The sequence below is a fragment of the Podarcis liolepis genome (genome assembly GCF_965112155.1).
Source record: "Podarcis liolepis genome assembly, chromosome: 3".
Taxonomy (NCBI): Eukaryota; Metazoa; Chordata; class Lepidosauria; order Squamata; family Lacertidae; genus Podarcis; species Podarcis liolepis.
In genome coordinates, this window is record NC_139557.1 from 13,309,390 (window position 1) to 13,334,062 (window position 24,673).

Sequence of the window (24,673 nt, forward strand, 5' to 3'; positions counted from 1 at the left end):
ATGGGACTCAGCTACATTGGCAAGGAAAAAGCGCTTTATAAGCGTTATATATACATTATAACACTGTGGCACCAGATGGCGCTGTGGAGTCTCATTTTTGCCCAAATGATTTCTCATACAAAGTTTACAACGCGTTTAACTGAAACACTTCTTTGATGTGTCTAGATCCAGCCATGGTGCCAATCTTGGTCTTTGCCTCTCCTTTTGTTTTCTTGCTCTATTCTATTATTACCAGCATTATAATTAATTTGATTTATTGCTTGCTTTTCACCATAAGGTCCCAACGGAGGGCCATAGCAATTTAAAATGCAACATTTGAAACAATTTGCAACAAATGACATCATATTGAAAGCTACTATCTTTACTTCTCTTTTTTGGTTTCTGTAAAATGCCTGACAGCTACCATTAATTCCAAGTTTAATTCTGGAGGAATTTCCATTTAGGACCTCCCCCCCCCCCATTTATTTTTGTATGTTGCATTCTCCACATTCAGTTTACTGTTTACAAAGACTCTCAGCCTTTGGCTGAAAGGCCCCTAGATTTGTAAAACTTGCAAATATCAGATAGGCTTAGGATTTAAATATGTGATGTTAGAGAATAATATGTTTAAAGTCAAAATGAAAAACAAAGAAAGAAGTTTACTGATTAAGTTAATTTCATGAGAAAATTGGTTTTGGAAAACTGTTACAATGATATACACTGAAATTCAGCCAGGGAGATTTGAGGAAGTCACTTAACAATGTTACTAAGATTGGATCAAGTACAATTAAGGTGTATGTTTGTTTGTGTGTTTAAAATTTTCTGGAAAACCAATAAAAAAAATTGAAGAAGAAAAAATAGATTTGTAACATCAAATCAGTCGCTGCCACGTTTATTATTTTTCAAAAAAGTTGCTAGGCTGCTGGACATCTTGCCACTTAACATGTGTGCAAAAGTGCTTTCTTCGGCTGCGTCAAAGACAGCTTTCTCCAGCAGAACAAAAATACAGTGGAAATAGGTCTGGGCATCACTTTGCTATACATAGATGAATGGCCTCTGAGTATTCTATTTGCCAGAGTTTAAGTGTTATAGGTTGTTATGTTATCAGCTGTTGGCTGTGATAAAGCATAAGAAGTGTGCTATGGAAGCTGTTAGATTTTTGCACCAGAGTAGGGCCCCCTGCTGGCACAATGTTACATACTGATGTAGAATACAAAAGAATAGCATCAAACATTAAAGTTCCCTTTCTGTTATTTGGCGTTTCTTAGAAATGGCTCTGTTTCAGCACATGTTGAAACTTCCATGTTAATCTTTGAGCCGTGTTGTTTTTTAAAGAAATACTTTTGGAGTATGATAAATGAACTAGCCTTATAGTGAGCAGGACAAAATAGCTCAGTCAGTAGAGCACGAGGCTCTTAATCTCATGGTTGTGGGTTTGAGACCCACTTTGGGCAAAAAAAAATTCTGCATTGCAGGGGGTTGGCCTAGATGACCTTTGTGGTCCCTTCCAACTCTACAGTTCTATGTAAGGCTCTTCTTTGGGAAGATCCGGGCCATACATTTAAATGACACTCAGTACACATTGAAAGTACAGTTTCTTAAGGACGCTGGAAGCTGCAGCCCTGTGAGGGGAAAAGTGAAGTTCTCATGATTCTTTAAAAGTAAAGGGACCCCTGGCCATTAGGTCCAGTCATGGCCGACTCTGGGGTTGCAGTGCTCATCTCGCTTTATTGGCCGAGGGAGCCGGTGTACAGCTTCCGGGTCATGTGGCCAGCATGACTAAGTTGCTTCTGGCGAACCAGAGCAGCGCACAGAAACACCGTTTACCTTCCTGCCAGAGCGGTACCTATTTATCTACTTGCACTTTGACGTGCTTTCACACTGCTAGGTTGGCAGGAGCAGGGACCGAGCAACGGGAGCTCACCCCGTCGCGGGGATTCGAACCACCGACCTTCTGATCGGCAAGTCCTAGGCTCTGTGCTTTAACCCACAGCGCCACCCGTGTCCCTTTTATGATTCTTTAGGGGAAGTCACATATTGCAAATATTCATTGAATGTATTTTAAATGTATGGTGTGAATATTCTCTGAGACGTTTGTTCATAAATATAACTTTTTACTGTCATGGGAGATTGACATTTCAGATGTCCATCTACATATGATTCCTTCGCATGACTTTAAGCAGTTGAATTTACTGCCTAACTGATCAACTAAACTATAGAGCACATCCACCAGTCATCAGTTATTGATAAAGAAGGGTGGACTGGAATGTGTTTCAGAAAGAAACTCATAAGGGGCAGTACAAAGGGATAAATAAACCTAAAGAAACATTTTAGAAGCAAAGAACAGTACACAGAGATGCTTTTTTGGCAATGAGACTTGAAGGAATGTTAAATTAAATGAATGTGATATTTGCAATATTGATTCATAAAATAATAGAAATGTCAAGTTGGAAGGGACCATGAGGGTCATCTAGTTCAGTGTTGCCCAAACTTGGGTCACCCGCTGTTTTGGGTTCTCATCACCCCTGATCGCTGGTTCTGCTAGTTAGGGATGATGGGATTTGTAGTCCAAAAGCAGCTGGACACCCAAGTTTGCTAAACAGTGATCTAGTCCAACACCCTGCAATGCAGGAATATTTTGCCCAACATGCGGCTCAAACCCACAACCTTGAGATTGTGAGTCTCATGCTCTACTGACTGAGCTAATGGTTGGTAATAGGGTGAAGAAATGAATGCTGTTTTCTCAACTTCTGTGAAGAGCAGCCTGCGTTCCTTTATTTTTGTGGCAATTTCCCCCACTCTAGCAAAAATGGAAGGAAGCCGATGCCATTTTAGCCCTTGTGACGAATGGCCAAGGCTGAATTTGGATGGGTCACTTAACGATGCCTAAAAGCATTGCCATGTTAATCCAAGTGAAGCTTTTCCAAATGAAATTTCTGGCTGAAAACGCGAGGTTCAGATCCTGATGGACAGTCACGAACTCCAAATGTTTTCCTAACACACTTTCAAGCAACTCTACCTAAGGTCAATGTTTGCTTTGGGGAACTGGGTGTCGTGCTTGGATTATGAGATGCCTGTGGAATGCAGGAGACCAGCAGAGGCTTCTCATTGGCTGTCGGTGATGTCATATGGGCAACTTAGCGGGTAAAGCCCAGTAGCTACCTTAAACAGTTCTTACATTACCTCTTTTATTTTGCCAGTTTAATTCCATTTGAGACCACATTCCCCCCCTTTTCTTCTTCTTTTTTTGAAGCAGTACTTCATACTGAAACCGTTTTTTTTACTAGAAAGTTCAGCAATATTGCTGTGCTAAAGGTAAGGTGAATAACTCACTGTTTCCAAAAAGCTTCGCCAGACCATGTTTCCCTTACGTTCTAGTAGCTTCTTGTGTTGGAGCAAATTAAAGGAGGCCTTAGATAAGCTGCTACTGAAGACCACCCCCCCCCCAGTCATTACTCTCTTTCGACTTCAGCATAAGGGAAATATCTTTTCGTGTCCGTTTTACATAGCGTCTGCAAATTTTGATGATGAGGCAAGTCTCAATATCTACATCAGATATACCAGATATTTTAGCCTATGAAATGCAGGAGGTCAAGCAGAACCTCCAATTGTCTCTATTTTCCAGGGACAGTCCCTGATGTATGGAAGCCGTCCTGGTTTCTGATGTTCCACTTTTCCTTAGGATGTCTCTATTTTCACTGGAGAATGTTGGAGAGTATTGAGTTATGCGACCTCCGAGCCAAGGAGATAAGTAACTAGAGAACCTTTAGAAGACATCTGAAGGCAGCCCTGTAGATGGAAGTTTTTTAAGTTTAATGTTTTATTTTGTTTTTATATATGTTGGAAGCCACCCAGAGTGGCTGGGGCAATCCACTCAGATGTGCGGGGTATAAATGTTGGAGGGTAATTGTCAGGGAACTGCCATCAGAACAGGGGTGGGAATCAGAGGGGGAGTTGTGTTACAGGGAGCCTCCGAAAATCTTGTGAAGCAGTTCCTCCTCTGGTGATGAGGAAACCCCCATCTCCAGTGGGGAAGAGGTGAAAGGACCAGAGGATGCTGATGAGAGCCTCAGCACCACTCCTGGCCAAGTCGGCTGTTCTGGTCCCGGGGGGGTGGTTACCGTGAGGCATGGTCAAAGTCCGGTCCTGGGTCGAGGGTCTGGAGACTGTCCACCAAAGGGGAAGCGGGGCCCAAAGCAAGAAGTCGGGCGTGGTCAGGAACTCTGGAAAAACAGGTCTGGGTGCTGGCAGAAACAGGTTTCCAACAGTAATGGTGTGGGTTTTTTAAAAAGTTTCTAACCTTCATGTTTGCAGAGATTACTTTGCAAAATATGGCATCAAAATGTGTGAAATGTTCTAGAATAAAGTGAGAGAAAGAGTCCCACATCCAACAACAGCTTATATATTGCTAGGCTTGGCTGCCATATCGGAGAGGAGAACAACAAACGCAACTACAGCGCAAGTCAGGTCTCCATGTGGAGAACAGTCTGCCACTGGGATGCCACCACCAAGTAGTCCCTTTTCACTGTAGCCACCTGCTGAACCTGAGATAACAGGGGCATCCGAAGAAGGGCCTCTTAGTTTATGGGCAGGCACATGTGGAGGCAAACAGTCCCTGGTCCCATATCCTGGTCCCAAGGCATGAACCGGGAGTGCCCATCAGCACCAGCCAGCCTGGACAATGATCCGGGATGGTTGGAGTTGTAGCCCAGCAGTACGCGGAGGGCTATCAGTTTCCCACCCCTGTTGTGTGCTCTTTTGTGGGCATGATGGGATAATCTGCCTCAGGTTGGGATGGGAAGCAGAGAGGGCAGGACAGAGGGTTCTGGAAGGATCAGAGCTTTGCCTTCCATGCAGGGCACTGCTGCGGCTGAATCAGTTAATTCAAGCAATGGCAAGCTTCTATCTTTATAAAATTAAACTGACTAACTAAGTGGGAGCTAGAGCATATTGCACAAAGTCAAATATGCTCTCAATGCCTAACCTCGGTTTACAATTTGTAGCTGCATTTTGCACTATTTGCAGTTTCTGAACCTTATCTCTCTCTCTCTCTCTCTCTCTCTCTCTCACACACACACACACACACACACACACTGTCCTCACATAGCTTCGAAACCTCAACTCTTTAGCCTTTTATCCCAGGAATCAATGACAGAGAATCATGATGATTCCCTTACCTTCACTCTCCTAAAATGCAAGCTGTCCGGTCCGGCTCTATCATTAGGCAGAAGTTGGGCCAGGGGTGGAACGGGAGCTGTGATGGTGAGGGAGGATATACCTTGAGTCTGCTATGCAACCTATTCTGCACCCTCTAAGCTAGCCTCCAGCTGTTGGGTATGTTGGACAATGTTGTCCCATCCCCAGTGTTGCAATAAGATTTAGCTGCCAGTCTAGCCAACACTCTATACATGGATTGGGAGTGTGGGCCAACTTTCCCTTTGGCCTCAGGCAGCAAAATGTCTTTGGCTGGCCCTGCAGGGTGTCCTCACAGATGCCCTCCAGCGTGCCTCTCATCCCTAATCATGAGAACTAGAAACTTGCGCTGCACCGAAAGCTACATTTGATCTCATTTTCTCTTGTTGCTGTTGACTTGTTTGGCCAGCCTTGATGTTGTTCTGTGCCTGCACAAACCCAGAGATTTGTGAGAATCGTTGCCGTGTCTGCTAACACTTTGCACAGAAAAGCCAGGGCAGCAGCTTTTGATCGTGCTTTGTTTCTTCTTGGTTGAGAAACCTCCCTTTGAAAAGGAGGGCTGATGAGGAAACCCGGGCTCTTGCAGCACAAAGAATGTTCTGTATCTCTCACAGTAGTTCTCTTTCAGGGTGGCTTCCACCACTCCAAAGGCACATTTCATGGAACAATTCACAACATCAATGGAGCTCCTCAGCAAATGGGTGCTAAGCTCATACAACAGGGCCTGTAAGGGGACAGGCATTTGTTTTCACTACATGTCAAGGCCTTTTAGTCCTAAACCAAGGCTGAGCGAACTTTTTTAGGCACACCAGGAAGAACTTGAGAGAGCTTCAACTAATGGTGCTCTCAAGACCATCATGCATATTGTAGGAACATCTATGAATGTTTTGCTTTATTTGATAGTGCTCCAGGCCTTTGATTTTTCTAATAGTTGGCACCGAGTGTGCAATTTGAACAAGAGGGGTGAGCAACTTGAGATTTGATGCTGGTGAATATTTCCTTTTTAAAAAAATATATTTTTTATTAAAAATTTAAACAAAACGTATTATCTTAAAACATATCATCCTTAATTCCCCACCCATTTCCCCCCTCCCCCTCCCTCCCATAAAATAACCCACCCTCCCCACGTCCCCTGACTTCCCTCAGTTCCAATCTCTGGTTTCTCTATGAATGCTATTCTCTGCATATTACATTGTATAGATCCTTAATTTGTCTAGCTGTTTGTTATCAATAAAAAGTTTGTGATTGTTTATTCAAAACCCGCCAAGGAGTCCAATTCACTTTGTTGCATCTTTAAGTACTTTGTAAAAGGTTCCCATTCATCTTTAAAGTCATAGTTATCCTTGTCCTGTAGTTTATGTGTCAATTTTGCCAATTCTGCATAGTCCATCAGTTTCTCTTGCCATACTGCTTTCGTTGGAGTTTCCTCAGTCGGAGTTTCCTCAGTGGTGCTGGTGAATATTTTCAATAGTAATCTGTCTTTTCCTTGCTGCGTATTTCAGCAAAAGTTGCAATGAATATATATCTTTTAAGAGGAGGCAGATAATTCTGTTTTAAACAGTTTAAACTTGCAGCGGAGGGATCCCGTTTTAAAAATGAGTGGGGACTTGAAAACTACAAATCTATGGTGTAACACTGTAACTGCACTTAGAATACTGTTTGCAGTTCTGGTCTCCTTGCCTCAAAAATGCTATTGTAGTGTTGGAAAGGGTTCTGAAAAGAGCGGCCAAAGTGGTCAAGGAAAGGTTGCAGTTCACCTCTTTAATTTGTATTAATAATTTGCCACAAAGAAATCCTTGCTGGATCAGATCAAAGGCCCATTGAGTCCACCTTCCTGTTCTCACATAGATGCCTCTGAGAGGCCTGTAAGCGGGACGCGAGTCAAACAACAGCACTCTCTTCGCTGTTCTCTGCTGATGTTTTAAGCATCTCCATTTAAAATCCAAAAGGTACTTTATCAAGCTGTTTTCTGAGGAACAAGTAGACAGTCCTACCTCGGGTTAAAGTAGCTTCAAGTTAAGTATTTTTGGGTTGCACTCCGCGGCGACCTGGAAGTAACGGAGCACGTTACTTCCGGGCTTCGCTGCTCGCGCATGCGCAGACACTAAAAATGACATCACGTGCATGTGCAGAAGTGACGAAATGCGACCCGCGCACGCGCAGATGCACAAACGCATGTTACATTTACTTCAGGATACGAATGGGGCGCCAGAACGGATCCCGTTCATATCCAAAGATTCCACAGTACTGAAGCAACCGTATCCTGGTTCACACAACTACTGACTGATGTTGTGGAGGGTTTGGTAGTAATGAAGAGCCAGTTTTTCTAGTTTATTTTGAATTATCTTGGATTGTTTTGCAATTTGTTGGTTGCACACAGCTCTGTCATTCCCACTTCGCTCCTTGCCTGGAAAGAGTAGGAGAAACAATCAAGGAAACTGAAGTTAAGCCTAGTTGGTTGTGATATCTGAATTCAGGACACTGGTTTCTTGCTTCCAAACATGGTAGGATTCATAAATTGACAACAAACCGTGGTTTGAGGCTGTCTTGTTAGGGAGACACAAGACAGGATCCCACTGGGGAATCCATATGACTTCATGATTTGTTTTCTCCCTCTTGTTGTGGGGCAGCCTGTACTTGCACACAGCTTGTTCATAGAAAATTATGATAAACCAGCATCCGTTGCTTGTTGTGATGTGAGTATGGTCACTGTGTGATAATAGGTGATTACCTGGGAATTTTGCTTTGAAATCTAAAGCATGCAAGGAAAGGTCATATCTCAATGTGTCATGTAGAAGACACTAGGATCCATTCCTTTCGATTGTTGTTGTTTAGTCGTTTAGTCGTGTCCGACTCTTCGTGACCCCATGGACCAGAGCACACCAGGCACTCCTGTCTTCCACTGCCTTCCGCAGTTTGGTCAGACTCATGTTTGTAGCTTCGAGAACACTGTCCAACCATCTCGTCCTCTGTTGTCCCCTTCTCCTTGTGTCCTCCATCCTTCCCAACATCAGGGTCTTTTCCAGGGAGTCTTCTCTTCTCATGAGGTGGCCAAAGCTTCACGATCTGTCCTTCCAGTGAGCACTCAGGGCTAATTTCCTTAAGAATGGATGCATTTGATCTTCTTGCAGTCCATGGGACTCTCAAGAGTCTCCTCCAGCACCATAATTCAAAAGCATCAATTCTTCGGCGATCAGCCTTCTTTATGGTCCAGCTCTCACTTCCATACATCATGACCAGGAAAACCATGGCTTTAACTATACAGTTTGGGACCCATCATCCCTGACCACTGGTCCTGCTACCTAGAGATGATGGGAGCTGTAGTCCAAAAACAGCTGGAGACACAAGTTTGGGAAATCCTGCTCTAGGATGGGAGATAGCTCAGTGCTAGGGCAGGTGCCCCTCATGCAGAATGCCCCAGGTTCAAACCCCGGGAAGGACTTCCTGTTAAAAGGATCTGTGACAGCAGATCACTGCCTGAGGCCCCAGAAAGCTGCCTTTGTTCAGGGCAGACAATACTGGGTAGATGGAGTAATAATCTGACTCAGGGCTCATCCAGACTTGCTCTTGCTCCACCGCTTTTGCCTGGAGATACATGATTTTTTCTACTGAATTGGAGCAAACAACCAAGATTTCTCCCGATCGTTATTTGCTCCAATTTATTGGAGTGGGGAGTGGCCGCCAAGACAATATAACACTTGTCCTGAAAAACCTACATTTGCTCCCAGTACATTTCCGAGCACAATTCAATGGGTTGGTGCTGGCCTTCAAAGCCCCAAACGGCCTTGGCCCAGTGTACCTGAAGGAGCATCTCCACCCCCATCGTTCAGCCCACACACTGAAGTCCAGCTCCGAGGGCCTTCTGGCAGTTCCCTCACTGTGAGAAGTGAGGTTACAGGGAACCAGGCCTTCTCGGTGGTGACACCTGCCCCGTGGAACGCCCTCCCATCAGATGTCAAGGAAATAAACAACTATCTGACTTTTAGAAGACATCTGAAGGCAGCCCTGTTTAGGGAAGTTTTTAATTTCTGATGTTTTATCGTGTTTTTAATATTTTGTTGGGAGCTGCCCAGAGTGGCTGGGGAAACCCAGACAGATGGGTGGGGTATAAATGATAAAATATTATTATAAAGAATGTGTTTCCCAGGGGAGAGCTTCCTAAGCATGGGGAAAGCACACATCTAGATGAGTTTAAGAATGCTTCATATGTTCAATGTTTCAGTCCTTCACCACAGAAGTCCTTAAAGAGGGGTAGCATAAAAATAAGTCTGCGGGTGAAATTTGAGCTCTGGTTTTAGGGAAACTGAGGAACTTCCTGGGTAATTGTTCTATTTTTGGGAGGAAAGCAATGCAGTGCACAGTTCGTGTGTGTTGTGCAGGCATGTGTGATGTTAATGTCTGCTTTACATTTAACATAATTTAATGAGATTAGCTTTCAGTTGCCTCTGAAATGTGCAGGGCTACAGTCTGCTTGCAAATGATTTTTTTCTTTCTTTCCGTAAGCTGACCAAATATATATATGGGGCTAATGAACACCCCAGGACTCATTAGTGGACACCTTCCTGATTTATAATGATGCTTTTTTAGAACGTTATTGAAGAATAACATTTACTTTATGACAGACCACCCTAACACTCTGACTTCTGTTGGCTTGCTTTGGTATGGCAGGTGGTTAGAGACAGTAAAATCATGGTGCTATGAAAATCAAAGCAGACTGCCAAATTTGTTACAGAGGAATCCAGGAATGGAAATAATTTTTATTCCATAGGATATAATTTATGTACCTTGGGTTTATGAAGCCTTCTATAGAACTGAGTAATCTGCTTTGAAAGGGGGGGGAAAGTTTTAGTTTTACAAAGATCTGTGACTTTTACTAACAATTAAGATGGCTTTCCCCCCAAGCATCCTTCTTAGTAGATAGGACAGTGTGAACATGAGCATATTTACTTTTGTTTAGGCCAGAGGTGGATTGTGCTGAGACAGGGCAGGTATTTACGTAGTAACTTCTTACCTACTGCATCTGGCATAAGAAGACATGAAATACTCTAATGGTCTTTTGGCAAGTTCTTTCTGCAGACATGACGCTTGTGGAAAAGTAATTAAAATAAGGAAGAAAATGTTGTTTTAATGTGAAAACGTTGTCCAGTGTCATCATCCTCTCCCAGCCCCTCCAAATCTCAAAAGTATTTCATTATGCAAAGATAGAAGAGTTTGGATTTGATATCCCTCTTTATCACTACCCTAAGGAGTCTTAAAGCAGCTAACATTCTCCTTTCCCTTCCTCCCCCACAACAAACACTCTGTGAGGTGAGTGGGGCTGAGAGACTTCAGAGAAGTGTGACTGGCCCAAGGTCACCCAGCAGCTGCATATGGAGGAGCGGAGACACAAACCCGGTTCCCCAGATTACGAGTCTATCGCTCTTAACCACTACACCACACTGGCTCTTCTATAGAAGAGACTCACCTTCACACACACACACACACACACACTGCTGCATTTGGTGATGTGAACAGCTTTGTCTTCATATAACTCGAAAAACCTTTTTTAGATGATTTATAAATCAAAACAGAGGACAGGAGACAATACCAACCTGGAGTATAGGTAAACTGTTCACTCAGATTTAATGCCAACAGAGATGGCTTCCTATTGTCATGCATCCCTTTGACTATGTGGTTATACCTTTCTTAGACTTATTATGGAGCGTGTAAATTAAAGCTGTTCCGTATTAGGGAAGATTATCTGAAGTGGGGTAACCTTTTTGCCTATCCAATGAATCTGGCCGTGGTAAAAAAAACTCCCCCCTCCCCGTACAATCTGCCTTGTCTAGTTTGGAACATGCTTTGGTCTTTGTCTTCAAGGGCTAGGAGAATCTCTGCTTATCCCCTTGCAGAACAGGACCCATTCCCTTGGAATCGAAGAAGAATAGTTTGCTTTTCTATGTAAGTTACTGAAATGCAGTTTTATTATTTCACAGATTCATAGAATTGTAGAGATTGAAGGGACCATGAGAGTCATCTAGGGCAGGTTACAATGCATGAAATCAGTGAGCTACAAAAGCACCATCAATTAAAACAACAAGTAGCCATTAAAATTTTATGCAGAAACCAACAACTATTGCACATTCCAAAAGGGCTAGGTAGAAACTTACGCATTTTTAGGAACTATGTCAAGTGTAAGGAATAGTTAGACCAGGGGTAGCCAACATGATATCATCAATATGTTGTGTAGTCCAACATACTGGTGTAACTATTGCTTACACGTGACAGATCCTAAAAATGCATAACTTTTTACCCATTTGCCAGGCTTATGAACCTGATCCTTAAGGGGAATGCAACCTAATCCAGAGCAGGATTACACCCTTCAATGAACAGGACCATCCACTTCCTTAATGCTTTTGTTTCTTTTCTGGCTATGCCCGTAAATATTTCTAGTAGACTCCTGAATGGAGGGTTTCTTTCTTTTCTTTTTGAGCCCACAAATTTCTGCAAAAGCAAACCACATTAAACATTTCTGCACTAAATATATTAGGCAATCTGAAAAGTGTGTGCTGAGAATTTTCACTTGCCTTCATTTCTTTTCCAGCATTGCTGTTAAGTGCCTATCAAGCACTTAGCCCCCACCCCCATAGATAGATAGATAGATAGATAGATAGATAGATAGATAGATAGACAGATAGATAGATAGATAGGTAGATAGATGATAGATGATAGATAGATAGATAGATAGATAGATAGATAGATAGATAGATAGATGATAGATAGATAGATAGATAGATAGATAGATAGATAGATGATAGATAGATAGATGATAGATAGTTTTGATCCCTCAGATTTGCACAAAATCATAAAACTGCATAAACAAATCGACAATTGGCTGGCAGTGTGCTTTTGCACACTTCTTCAGCAGGGTTTTTTTTTAAGGTATCTGCACATCAATTACACACGTGTCCTGTCAGTACTTAGCTTGTTGGCATCCATCTGCCTTGAAAGACAATGGAGTGCACCTCAGGGGGTATAGTCAAACCACTGTGTTAACAGCACCAGTGACCTCCCTGGGGCACAAGCCTAGGCAGTGTGTATGGAGCTCCTGGGCTGTCCAGATGACAAGACTCCCCTCTCGGCCTCACTGATGTGGTCCAAAGGAAAGCAGAGCAAGACGTTTGGTACCAGCTTGGTTGCAGGGGCTGCTGGAAGGAGGCCTACAAGATGCCATTGAACTGTCTTAGCGACTCCACTCCAGATTTCTGTAGGGTTTGCTCCTTAAGCCTTTTCCTTCTCTCGAAGATGTCCTGCAAGGCAGCGGAGGTTTTCCTTCTTCTTGGTGGGCTACCTTCCTGGGTTGGCAAGCCCTATCTGCCCCTCACTTCTCTCAATTGGCATAATAGATTCAACACACAAACACAAAAGGGAATGCCTAATGATAGGAACAGGAAAGACCAAAGTTGTTCCTCATATACAAAATAATAATAATAATAATAATAATAATAATAATAATAATAATAATAATTTATTTATACCCCACCCATCCAGCTGGGTTTCCCCAGCCACTCTGGGCGGCTCCCAACAGAATATTAAAAACAAGATAAAACATCAGAAATTAAAAACTTCCCTAAACAGGGCTGCCTTCAGATGTCTTCTAAAAGTCAGATGGTTGTTTATTTCCTTGACATCTGATGGGAGGGTGTTCCACAGGGTGGGTGCCACCACCGAGAAGGCCCTCTGCCTGGTTCCCTGTAACCTTACTTTTCGCAGTGAGGGAACCAACAGAAGGCCCTCGGAGCTGGACCTCGGTGTCTGGGCTGAATGATGGAGGTGGAGATGCTCCTTTAGGTATACTGGGACGAGGCCGTTTGGAGCTTTCATAGTGAGCACCAACATTTTGAATTGTGCTCGGAAACGTACCGGGAGCCAATGTAGGTCTTTCAGGACTGGTGTTATATGGTCCCAGCGGCTGTTCCCAGTCAGCAGTCTAGCTGCCGCATTCTGGATTAGTTGTAGTTTCCGGGTCACCTTCAAAGATAGCCCCACGTAGAGCGCATTGCGGTAGTCCAAGCGGGAGATAACTATTCAAATACATGTGGGTGTAGACTACTCTGGTCTGATTGGATTAACAGCTAAATAGTGCTCAACTGTGGACAAGCTGTCTCTCTAGTTCTGCGGAACTCATTCTCTATTATGTTTATAGCAGACGTGCAGAAAATTGAAGTATTGGCTGTAGAAACTACACCCATTCCCCCCTCCCCCCTTTTGCTTCTGCACCTGTAGTACCGAGGTATAGTACATCCAGAAACTACTGCTGGTAACTTGAAGAGTAGTTCACTAGGGAAAGGCAAATCAGTTAGCTGATTGAAACAAGAGAAATCCCTTAGAAAAGCTGTAACTTCCAGGCCAATGCTACTGTTAAGTTTCCTAAATCATTGCTATTGGGAAAAGCATTAGTCCGCAGAATGGCTTTCGCATGCTCCTTATTCTGGCTAGATGCTAGGCTGATGGGAGACAAATTAAGAAATTTGGCTACGTTTCCTAAGACTGTTCTGCACATGATTCTGCATCTGCAGTTTCCATTCAAAGTAATGGGACATCTGGATGTAGAATGGACCTGAAATTTCTCAGAAGACTTTTTTTTCCCTGAGAAAATATCTGAATTTTTCTTTTCATTCCTTTATGGAAAATGTCTATTTCTGAAGACAACACTCCCCCTCTCAATATTATTCACTGTGTTTTTGCCAGTGGTCAAGATTCCCATCTCAGGGCTGCCAAGAGATGGGCAGAAAGGGTCTGGGTCTATGGGACCAGCTTTCATTTTTAAAAAAATGTTTCTCTGTGTTGGGAGGGGGAATATAAACTTACCTGTTACTGCTCCATCTGCAATGAGTCATCCTAACCTGGCCACTTCACTCAGGAACATTCTACCATATGTGGTGGATATGTAGGAAAATACAGGTATTCTGGGAGAGTATCCATGCAGAACTGCAAAAAATGCTAAAGATCTCTTTCAATAAAAAAACAGAGGCCTACCTCCTGGGAATAACAGATTTGGATATTCCACACAGTGGCGTAGCGTGGGGGGTGCAGGGGGGGCCGGCCGCACCGGGCGCAACATCTGGGGGTTAGGAGGCGCAAATCCACGGGTTAGGGGGCACAAATCCACGGGTTAGGGGGCGCAAATTACTTGCCTTGCCCCGGGTGCTGACAACCCACGCTACGCCACTGATTCCACAAAAGAGGAAGGGTATCTTTTTATATGCAACAGCGGCAGCAAGAGTTTTGATCGCAGCAAAATTCAAGAGTAATGAAATCCTCTCTATACAAGATTGGATCCAAAAGCTGACAGAATATGCCGAATTAGATGGTTTATCAGAAAAAATAAAGAATAAATCAAAACAGGAATTTGTTTCAAAATGGGAGGTTTTCAAAGAATATCTAAAAAATAAATGTAGTAGTTTAAATTCTGCTGCAGCATTCGAGGAACTTCAGTAATAGTTGCAAGGTAGATATAAGAAATTAGATTTATTAAGAATAAGTTTAATTATGATAAAAGTGTGTATTGGCAATAAGTAATATGAATTTGAAATATGGAATAGACGGGAGGTTGGGTCTTTAGTGTTAAGACCAATAGATGCATTATTATTTGCTAAGAAAATTATGTGTCTATGTTTATTCTTGTGTGTAATTTGGTATTTGTGTTCTTTTTCTTTTTTCTTGTTGTATCAATAAACCCAAAGTACTATTTCTGGGTTAGCGGAGTCTGTAACCTGAAGCGTATGTAACCTGAGGCGTATGTAACCCGAGGTACCACTGTACATGGATATGGGTTGCATCACTGCCTAAGGCTTACTCCCCGAGTAAAGCTTCTCGGTTCAAGTGGGGCTTTTCTTTCTTCTACAGTGGTACCTCAAGTTACAAACACCTCAGGTTACAAATGCTTCAGGTGACAAACTCCGCTAACCTGGAAGAGTTACCTTGAGTTGAGAACGGAATGAGAACGGAAATCATGTGCCGGCAGCGCAGCGGCAGTTTCAGGTTAAGAACAGACCTCTGGAACGAATTACGTTCGTAACTAGAGGTACCATTGTACTTTCATATGTGGTACTGCACTTGGGTTTTGCTTGGGGACTTCCCATGGGCATCTGCTTTGCGACAGTGAGAACAGATGCTGGACTGAATGGGCCCTTAGTCTGATCCTGCAGGGCCTGTTTTATATTATAGTTCCATGGATCTTACAGATTTCCTTGAAGGATCTGATTAGTCACTGTACTAGATGAACTCAACCAGGTGGACCCACCAGAGTAAGCCTCTTTCTCTGCATTCTTTTTTTGGATATAAATATTTTATTTGGTTTCAAGATTCAAAATTACATTTTAACGCTCAATAATTATAATCCTGTTCTACAATACTAATGACTTCCTGCTCAGCCATCATCAGTGTTTATAACTGTAATTACATATAATTGCATTTTAAAGTTCTGTCACATCGACTTTCATCCTCTTTAACAAGTTTCTTAATATAATCTATTATTTTTTCCCCTTAAACTTCAAACCCCGCTGTGGACTTCATATATAAAGAGTTACTTTTTAAATAAACTGGAAAAGGTTTCCAGTCCTCACTGAAATAATCTTACGCTTGTCTCTCATAAGTACCATCAGTTTAGCTATCTCTGCATATTCTCTGCACTCTTTTTTTTTAAAAAAAAAATATTTTTATTAGTTTTTTACCCAAAATTTGACATTACTAAATTCACTTTCAGTATAATAATTTCTTACATTTTGACTTCCCATCCTTATGTCTGTGATGTTTCTGTTGTATCCCTTTATCTCCTGCCATAACTACCATTTATTTATTATTCTTCCCTTCCCTATTGTTCAAATCCTGCTTGCAAATTCATTTTGCTATAGTTTCCCCCCTCAAATAGTCCGAAAAGAACTTCCACTCTTTGACAGAGTTCTCTCTCTCTCTTTATTTTGTTTATGCATTTTTACAGCTTACATGTACATCATACAATATTCCTCATTATCTCTTATCCTTAGACTTCCCAGTCCATCTCTCCATGGCATTCTTGGGTAGTCTTTTGTCGGCTGCATAATCTATTATTATTCCACCCATTTTAATCTCAAATCTTCCTTTATTTAATGTTACCTGCTGCTCATATGTTCATTCCTACTTGTAGGTTGAATTGACTATTATACCCTCTAAGGTACTCTTTAAAACACTTTGAGTATCTTTGACAAAGTTCTCATCTTTCTGATCTCTTATTTTTGCTGCCATCTCTGCATAGTCCATCCATATTCTATTCACTTCCTGTTCATAACTATTAGGTCATGATGTTCCCTCAAGTGCTTCTGGTAAGGAATGGCCTTGATATAAATATTTTTAACCGTTTTTCTGATATAGGCAGCTTGCATGGGTTATCTTCTGCTGAAGTACCAGTTCTCATTTAATAGGGATGCGGGTGGTACTGTGGTCTAAACCACCGAGCCTCTTGGGTTTGCCAATCAGAAGGTCAGAAGTTCTGAATGGGGTGAGTTCCCATTGCTTTGTCCCAGCTCCTGCCAACCTAGTAGTTCGAAAGCACATCAGTGCTACTAGATAAACAGGTACCACTGTGGAAGGAAGGTAAACAGTGTTTCTGTGTGCTCTGGTATCCGTCACAGTATCCCGTTGTGCCAGAAGTGGTTTAGTCATGCTGGCCACATGACCTGGAAAGCTGTCTGTGGACAAACGCTGGCTCCTTCGGCCTGAAAGTGCGATGAGTGCCGCAACCCCATAGTCGCCTTCAACTGGACTTAACCGTCCAGGGATAATTTACCTTACCTTTTTTTCTTTCTTTTTTGGCGTATTTAATTATTGCACAAAATAACTGCAGTCACCTATTCATTTTGCTATTCTTCATTAACTTGGAATGGGATGCTGCCTCAGGATGTTTGTTTGATCTCAAGGTTTCGAGGTTAAGCAACTAGCAGAACCGCAAAAACTTGGTTCATTTCACCAAGGGCTCATAATCACCACAGCATAGAGCTTTCACCTGAGGACCGACAATTAATAGCAACACTCTTAATCCTCTGTTGCTTACTGACACCAGTCTCAGAGGTGGGTTGTGTTAAAGCAACATTGTGCCCTATATTCCCATGGATGTGTACCGTAGAGACTTGCCTTCTGTTTCTCTGTATTAACTTTCCAGTTTTGCTTGCTGCTAGTCAACAGACAAAACCAAAAGCTGGGGAATAGATTACAATACCCCAAAGAGCGGAAAATTAAAAAGAAAAACCTCTTGCCATTGGGCTCAAGTGCGAACACCACTGCACCTGGAGATGAAGGATAAAAGGCTGTATTCATACAATTTTGTTCTTGTTCGAAAAGCCAAGTAGCAGAGGCTGCCACGTCACGAGTGATTCAGGAGGTCTTCCTTACTTTGGATTAATCATATAAAAGTGGTGGGGGTGGGGAGTAAATGATATCCTGTTGGAAAGAATATTATGTCTGAGTGGTGCATGCATTGATTTTATTACGGCATAGTAGCTAGAAGTTCTTAGACATCTGTGAGATGAATCATAGTCCACAGAACAGGAGCAATTAGCTACATTTTAGGCCAGGAAAGGTCTTGGAAGGTGTCTAATTGAGTGACTTGCAACAGTGCCAGGAAACAATGTGAATTTGACAAGAATCCCACAATTCACATCTACATTGGCCCAGGAGGGACGTAATTTGTTAGCATGTACGTATTACCCTAGATAACCAATCCAATTCATTTCAGCAACCACCAAAGCCAGACATGTTTGGCTAACGACGTTTAAAAGTAAAGGATGTCGTTAAAGACAAATCACTTTACAAGCTATTATTAAAACTGTGATCATTTAAACATTAAAAGGAGTTTTTCTGGCATTCAAGGCCACACATTCTGTACAGACTAAGTTAAAAAGAAGCTTTGTAGAACTCTTCTTTAAAAAACAAAAACAGGGGTCCGTAGTTAATAAATCCGAAGAACCTTGTTAACCAAAGTGACATTCTATGCATGACAAATATAGCAGTTTTGTAAAGGAAAATAGGGTGGGGGTGGGGAGTTGGATTATATTTAGTTTGTGTGAAACATTCTGGCTTTTTTTACATGGATATTTCTGCTTTTTCCAGCAGCTGCATTGCATGTTTGGGCTTATTTCTTATGGCTGTTCAGCTTTTGCTGTTACCTATGGTTCCCTGTTCAAAACAGTGACATTATTATTATTATTATTATTATTATTATTATTATTACTACTACTACTATTATTATGCCTTGAGATGGGCTATTGCTCACTGTACAAAAGTGGTGTATGCTCCTATGCTGGACTGTAGCTTATCAGTTTCCTGGTGAAAGCACTGACCTTGCTAACGATTACATATCTGGTCTGAGCTGTTCCAATCAATGCCCATTTCTTATCAAATGGTGGTTCTAGGTGGTGTTGTGCAGGTTGTCCTCTCGACAGTGGTGCCAACTTGAATAAAATATTGTGGGTATTAAGTTGTGGGTGAACATATCAGACGACACAGCGATTCTTCAAACAGCTCTTGTTTATTCACAGGCCAGAACAGAACTGAACTGAAGGGTTCAGCCAGCCTGCTTATATAGAGCCCCACTACAACGCAACTGTAACACTTTCTGTAACTATCCAATCACTGAATGTCACTTTCAATCCCTTATTTGCATATGTGGACCTAAGTGAAAACTATCTACAGTATCCCCCTGCTGGCCCAGGGTGAGAACTTCAGTACCTAACTGTGGGGGCCCAGGTAAGCCCCATCCCAAATAATCGATCACAAGTCACAGTGCAAGCACACCATTTGAATGGGAATGCCCATCAACCCGGCCCCCTCAAATATTTTATTGTGGGGGCTTCAGCCCCCATAGCCCCTAGGAATTGGCTCCTATGCCTCTCGATCAGGGCTGGACCAAGACATTTTGGCACCAGAGGCAAACTGCTAAGTGACCTATTCCCTGTTTTGTAATTGTGAACATGTGGAATTACTGAGAGGAGACTGAACAATGTACACTGAACAAACTAAAGTTCTTTCTAACTGATTTTCTGGATGTTGGCAAGTTGTACCTGGGAGAGGGGGCTTTGGCTGCAAAGACGCCTGCGTTTCCAGCAATGGTGTATAAGTTTCTTACGTTGTGGCTCTAGCTGAGTAAACCCTCTACTCATCAGTGTGGCTGCACTGTCATCATCAACCTTTAGTGTCCGTGCCAAGTCAGTGGCAGTCATGACTGCAGGGAGGACGGGAATGAAGAATTAATTGTCCAACAATTACGGCATCTTTATTTCATCTTCCCACAGTTATTAGTGAGCCTAAGCTCCCCACATCCTTTTCCGCACCTCTGCACAGAAGTCCTCCTGCCTCCAGGACTGATGCCTTAGGTCTGTGGGCCCACTTCTGTACGACTTTATTGCTCCTGTGAAATCTCATTGCTCTCATAGTTAATATATTTGTTCCATTTCACAGTGGGATACTGTCTGTTTCCAGATGTCTGCTTAAGTAAGCAATGGGGGCGTATCTGAGACTGACATCTGAGTTTTTCAGACACAGAAGTATGAGGGGGAGTCGAGTCAGAAGGTACCGCTTTTCAGAAGCTCTTTGATCTGTAGTGCATCTGTTCATCAATAAAATGTTTCTTTTGAAAAGAATACTATAATCACAGGCATTATGTTGTGTGGAGCAGAATATTGGTAAGAAAGGACCGGGGTGGGGGGTGATGGGTGGAAGGAAAGGGGATAATATTGTCCACAAACTGGCATATGTAGCTTAGGAAAATTGCATTGCTGGAGTAAGCCAGTTAAATGTGAACATTAAGAAGTTCTGTGTTTATCATAAATTCTCTCCAGATGTGAAGTTTGCTAGCGCTTGCTTCAAATGTATGGCAAATGCTTTGTGGCTTAAGTAGGTGTTGTGCAAATAGAACAGAAAGCAATTGCTACAGATCTGTGATGACAAGTTGACGGAATGGAGGAAGTTTAGCTTTGAAGAGATTGATGGGGCAGATTTCGCAGCCCAGCAGATTTCAAACCTGTATCTGTGCAATCCACAAGATGGCAACACATTCTTCCATAATGCTGCTGATGATAAGACCAGAGGGAATGGCTTCAGACTCGAGAGAGATAATTTCAGCTAGGCAAAAATAAGAAACTGGGAGGGCGGACTGGAAAATCACCCCAGTTTGAATGAGGTCAACGCCGTGGGAGATCTTTCAAATAGGTTCAAAATAGAACTTCCAACACTTTGTTGCAGGTCACGCTGTATCCACTGCTCTTAAGAGGAATGTCCCTGTTCTGTGCTCCTGCCAGCCTGCAGGAGAAGCTTTGTAGCACTTTAAGGGAGCTCATGGGCAGCGTTTGCATGTTCAGGAGCAGCTGACGGGAGGGGGGTCAGTGGCACATAACCGGTCCCCTGGCACTAGCATCACTGCAGCTTATCAGGAGAGGTGACGTCAGCATGGTGTGGAAACCCCATATCCACCCATGTTTCAGTAAATGAACACACCTGGTAAGCTGCAGCAATCCTGGTGCTAGGAGGCAAGGTCAGTTCTGTCTCCCCTCCCTGCCAGCTGTTCCAGATGTGTGTGTGGGGGGGGTGAGTTTTCAGAAAAGGGAAAAGGGGGGGGGGAAAGGACATTGTTTTTCTTAAGCCTAAACCTCCTGTGCCATTTAAAGCTGGATATGGCTATTGGTATGGAATGCAGGTGGCACTGTGGGTTAAACCACAGAGCCTAGGACTTGCCGATCAGAAGGTCGGCAGTTCGAATCTCCGCAACGGGGTGTGTTCCCATTGCTCGGTCCCTGCTCCTGCCAACCTAGCAATTCGAAAGCACATCAAAGTACAAGTAGATAAATAGGTACCACTCCGGCGGGAAGGTAAACGGTATTTCCATGCGCTGCTCTGGTTCGCCAGAGGCAGCTTAGTCATGGTGGCCACATGTCCCGGAAGCTGTACGCTGGCTCCCTCGGCCAATAAAGCGAGATGAGCACCGCAACCCCAGAGTCGGCCACGATTGGACCTAATGGTCAGGGGTCCCTTTACCTTTACCTTTACCTTTACCTTTACCTTTACGGCTTTTAGTGCTGAACCTGAGCTCTTTATTGCTGTTTAGACAGAGGTTCTACAGAATGGGGGAAGTATCCTTTACCTTTCCCCTCTCCTGAAACCCCCAACATATAGTGCAGCAATGAGAGTTTTTGAATCTTGTGTTGTGCATCCTCCAAACCCTGGCCCTCCCCTCCTAAGATACTACACTGTTATGGGCTTCATAATGGTGGGAATCCCTTGCAAGTGACTGCAGTTCCTAGATAGTCAGGTCCTGCGTCCATAGCAGTGACCCGAGGAGGAATGACTGCTGGGCAGAGTGCAGAGAGAAGAAATGCCTTGGTGCATCTGCAGCAGCACAACTGGATGCCTTCATCTGCCCCAGCTGCAACAAAATATAAAGGTAAAGGTAAAGATACCGCTGACCATTAGCTCCTGTCATGGCCGACTCTGGGGTTGCGGTGCTCATCTCGCTTTACTGGCCAAGGGAGCCGGCGTACAGCTTCCCGGTCATGTGGCCAGCATGACTAAGCCGCTTCTGGCGAACCAGAGCAGCGCACTGAAACACCATTTACCTTCCCGCCGGAGTGGTACCTATTTATCTACTTGCACTTTGACGTGCTTTCGAACTGCTAGGTTGGCAGGAGCAGGGACTGAGCAACGGGAGCTCACCCCATCGCGGGGATTCGAACCACCGACCTTCTGATCAGCAAGTCCTAGGCTCTGTGGTTTAACCCACAGCGCCACGCGCGTCCCGCGCAACAAAATATGTTTCTCCTTTATTGGTCTCTACAGCCACAGCAGGCACTGCAACTCTCCGACGGTTTGACTTCACCCCCAAAGGCACACTTCTGCATTGTTTCCCAAGACAGACAGATGCCAGCGATGGGCTTCAGCGGCCACATGCCTCTCCTTCTTGCTTCACTTTCCTTCTCTAACCCTCTGGGGGCACCCTCAACATTTTGTGCTTTAACTACTCTCAGCATTGTGTATCAATGACCTGGAAGCTCCCAGGTCCTTGTCGAGCTATGTGTTAACATTTCTCATTCTTTTAATTTGCAAGTTTTGGAATACCCATGGAGTCCCCTGAATGTGTAGAAACGGCATCATTTAGGGGCTGTTCCATTGTTGCTTCCAAACTGTTAAGTACATGATTACCCAAGTTTTGAATGAGAGAGAATCAAACTTGCATGAAAAGTGGATGGAGAAAAAACAGATTTGTTGTGACTGTGAGATAGGAGTTGGGAATTGGCTCACAAATTCAGGTTCTGAATCACAAATCCAGCATGCATGGGACTTCTGCCAAATATTCATTCCCTTCCTGCCATTTTTCCCTTCTACACTGCCAAGAGGAATGAGAGGAAAGGGGTTGGTAGCACATGCCAAAATTATTCCTGCAATTCTAACACTAGTTGGTTTAGGTTAGAAGTGCAATACTTCTGCCATCAACAATACAGGAGAAGATGAGAAAGGATCAGCAGTTCAGGAATGCAGTGATGTTGCTTCAGCAATTTTTGACTTTGGGATGTGAATGTAAGTAAAGGGACCCCTGACCATTAGGTCCCGTCGTGGCCGACTCTGGGGTTGTGGCGCTCATCTCACTTTATTGGTCAAGGGAGCCGGGGTACAGCTTCTGGGTCATGTGGCCAGCATGACTGAGCCACTTCTGGCGAACCAGAGCTGTGCACAGAAACGCTGTTTATCTACCCGCCGGAGTGGTACCTATTTATCTACTTGCACTTTGACGTGCTTTTGAACTGCTAGGTTGGCAGGAGCTAGGGCCGAGCAACAGGAGCTCACCCCGTCGCGGGGATTTGAACCACCGACCTTCTGATCTGCAAGTCCTAGGCTCTGTGGTTTAACCCACAGTGCCACCCAGTCCCCGGATGTGAATGTACCTGCGAGCATTTCTAGACTGCCACTATTTCAAGGTCAGATTCAGTCACATATCAGTAAATTCAGGTTGTGCAATTATAGTGGGTTGGGAGATCTTGAGTGACAAACCAGCTTCTTCAAACGATCAGCCTTTTTGCAGTAAGAAAAGTGACAGGAAAAGATACCGGAAAGTGTAGGATGACACTTGCTTCAACACAACATCATCTAACCTCTCCACGAACAAATCAAGATGAAAACTAATTAAATAGCCGGCATTGCCTAATCCCTCTGTTCACAGGACAGGATGAATGCTCAATAAATAGGTCATCTGTAAGTTCTGAGCTTAGCTTTAAGAGGCTGCTGGTACATTGAGCAGTGTTTCATTTGACCTGTTGTATATAAGGTCAGTTGTATATAAGGACACGGGTGGCGCTGTGGGTTAAATCACAGAGCCTAGGACTTGCTGATCAGAAGGTCAGCGGTTCGAATCCCCACGACGGGGTGAGCTCCTGTTGCTCGGTCCCTGCTCCTGCCAACCTAGCAGCTGGAAATCACGTCAAAGTGCAAGTAGATAAATAGGTACCACTCCGGTTGGAAGGTAAACGGCGTTTCTGTGTGCTGCTCTGGTTCGCCAGAAGCAGCTTAGTCATGCTGGCCACATGACCCAGAAGCTGTACCCCAGCTCCCTTGGCCAATAAAGTGAGATGAGCGCCACAACCCCAGAGTCGGTCGCGACTGGACCTAATGGTTAGGGTTCCCTTTACCTTTACCTATATAAGGTCAGAAGTACAAATATGTCAATAAGCTTTGATAAAATGTGCAATATTGGTAACAGCATGTGGGTACATAGGGAGAGAACCAACCTTGCAACAGGAGCAGTAGGCAACAATGAAATCCAATTTGCCTTTGTTTAACCCTACTGTTTTGTGTCAACACTATGCATGTGAACGTTAAACAAACATACAAACACATACCATTTCCCCAATCTGCCCTTCAGCTGCAGCAATTCCTTCCATCATATTTATGCAAAGCAAGTAAGCAGAGAGGGCCAAGGTTGAATTTCAGCTTGATTTGTAATGATTAATGTTGCAGCAGAAAACAACTGGCATAGAGGGTGAATTAAAGGGGGGGGAGGTATTCTGTTTACATCTTGACACTGATACCTCCTGGTAACTTGTTGAAGGGGAGAGAGGATTCCCTTTCTGCTTAGAAAGTAACAGAGCAGAGTTTTTCTAGGCCATACTCCATCACTGTGACCGGGAAAAGCAAACAAACAGAATCTCCTCACGGCGTTTAGCATGGCGCTGGCATTTTGTTGCCAGCTCAGTGTGTACAGAGTTATTTGCACACTCCAGGGGAATCCGCTTGATGCCAGTACAGAAGAAAGATGAGGGCCTCCCTGCCCCCCATTCAACAATTCTCAGGGATTGTCCCTTCCCCCACCACAATAGTTTCCTGCTATAGAATCAATTGCAGAGTTCGCTGTGAGGGGCTCAGAAGACTGCTTCTCGATTTTTAAATGAGCTGTCAAGATTTTTCGGTGGGAGCAGCGGGCGTGGTGCTGCAGGGATTGCTCTCC

The 24,673-nt window shown here is 43.6% G+C and overlaps 1 protein-coding gene across 4 annotated transcripts in view; it reads left to right on the forward strand.

Annotated features, from left to right (window-relative positions):
- LOC310702354 (uncharacterized protein) overlaps positions 1–24,673 on the forward strand; it is a 157,556-nt gene that overhangs the window by 66,120 nt on the left and 66,763 nt on the right. The window contains exons 3-4 of one of the 4 annotated variants that reach the window (XR_014523458.1): positions 19,479–19,559; positions 19,645–19,826. The exons of 2 other annotated variants lie outside the window; for them this stretch is intronic. The gene's annotated coding sequence lies outside the window, so the exon portion shown is untranslated. Of the gene's footprint in view, positions 1–19,478; positions 19,560–19,644; positions 19,827–24,673 lie in introns of those variants that run through there. One more of the 4 variants, XR_014523459.1, reaches the window with a different exon arrangement.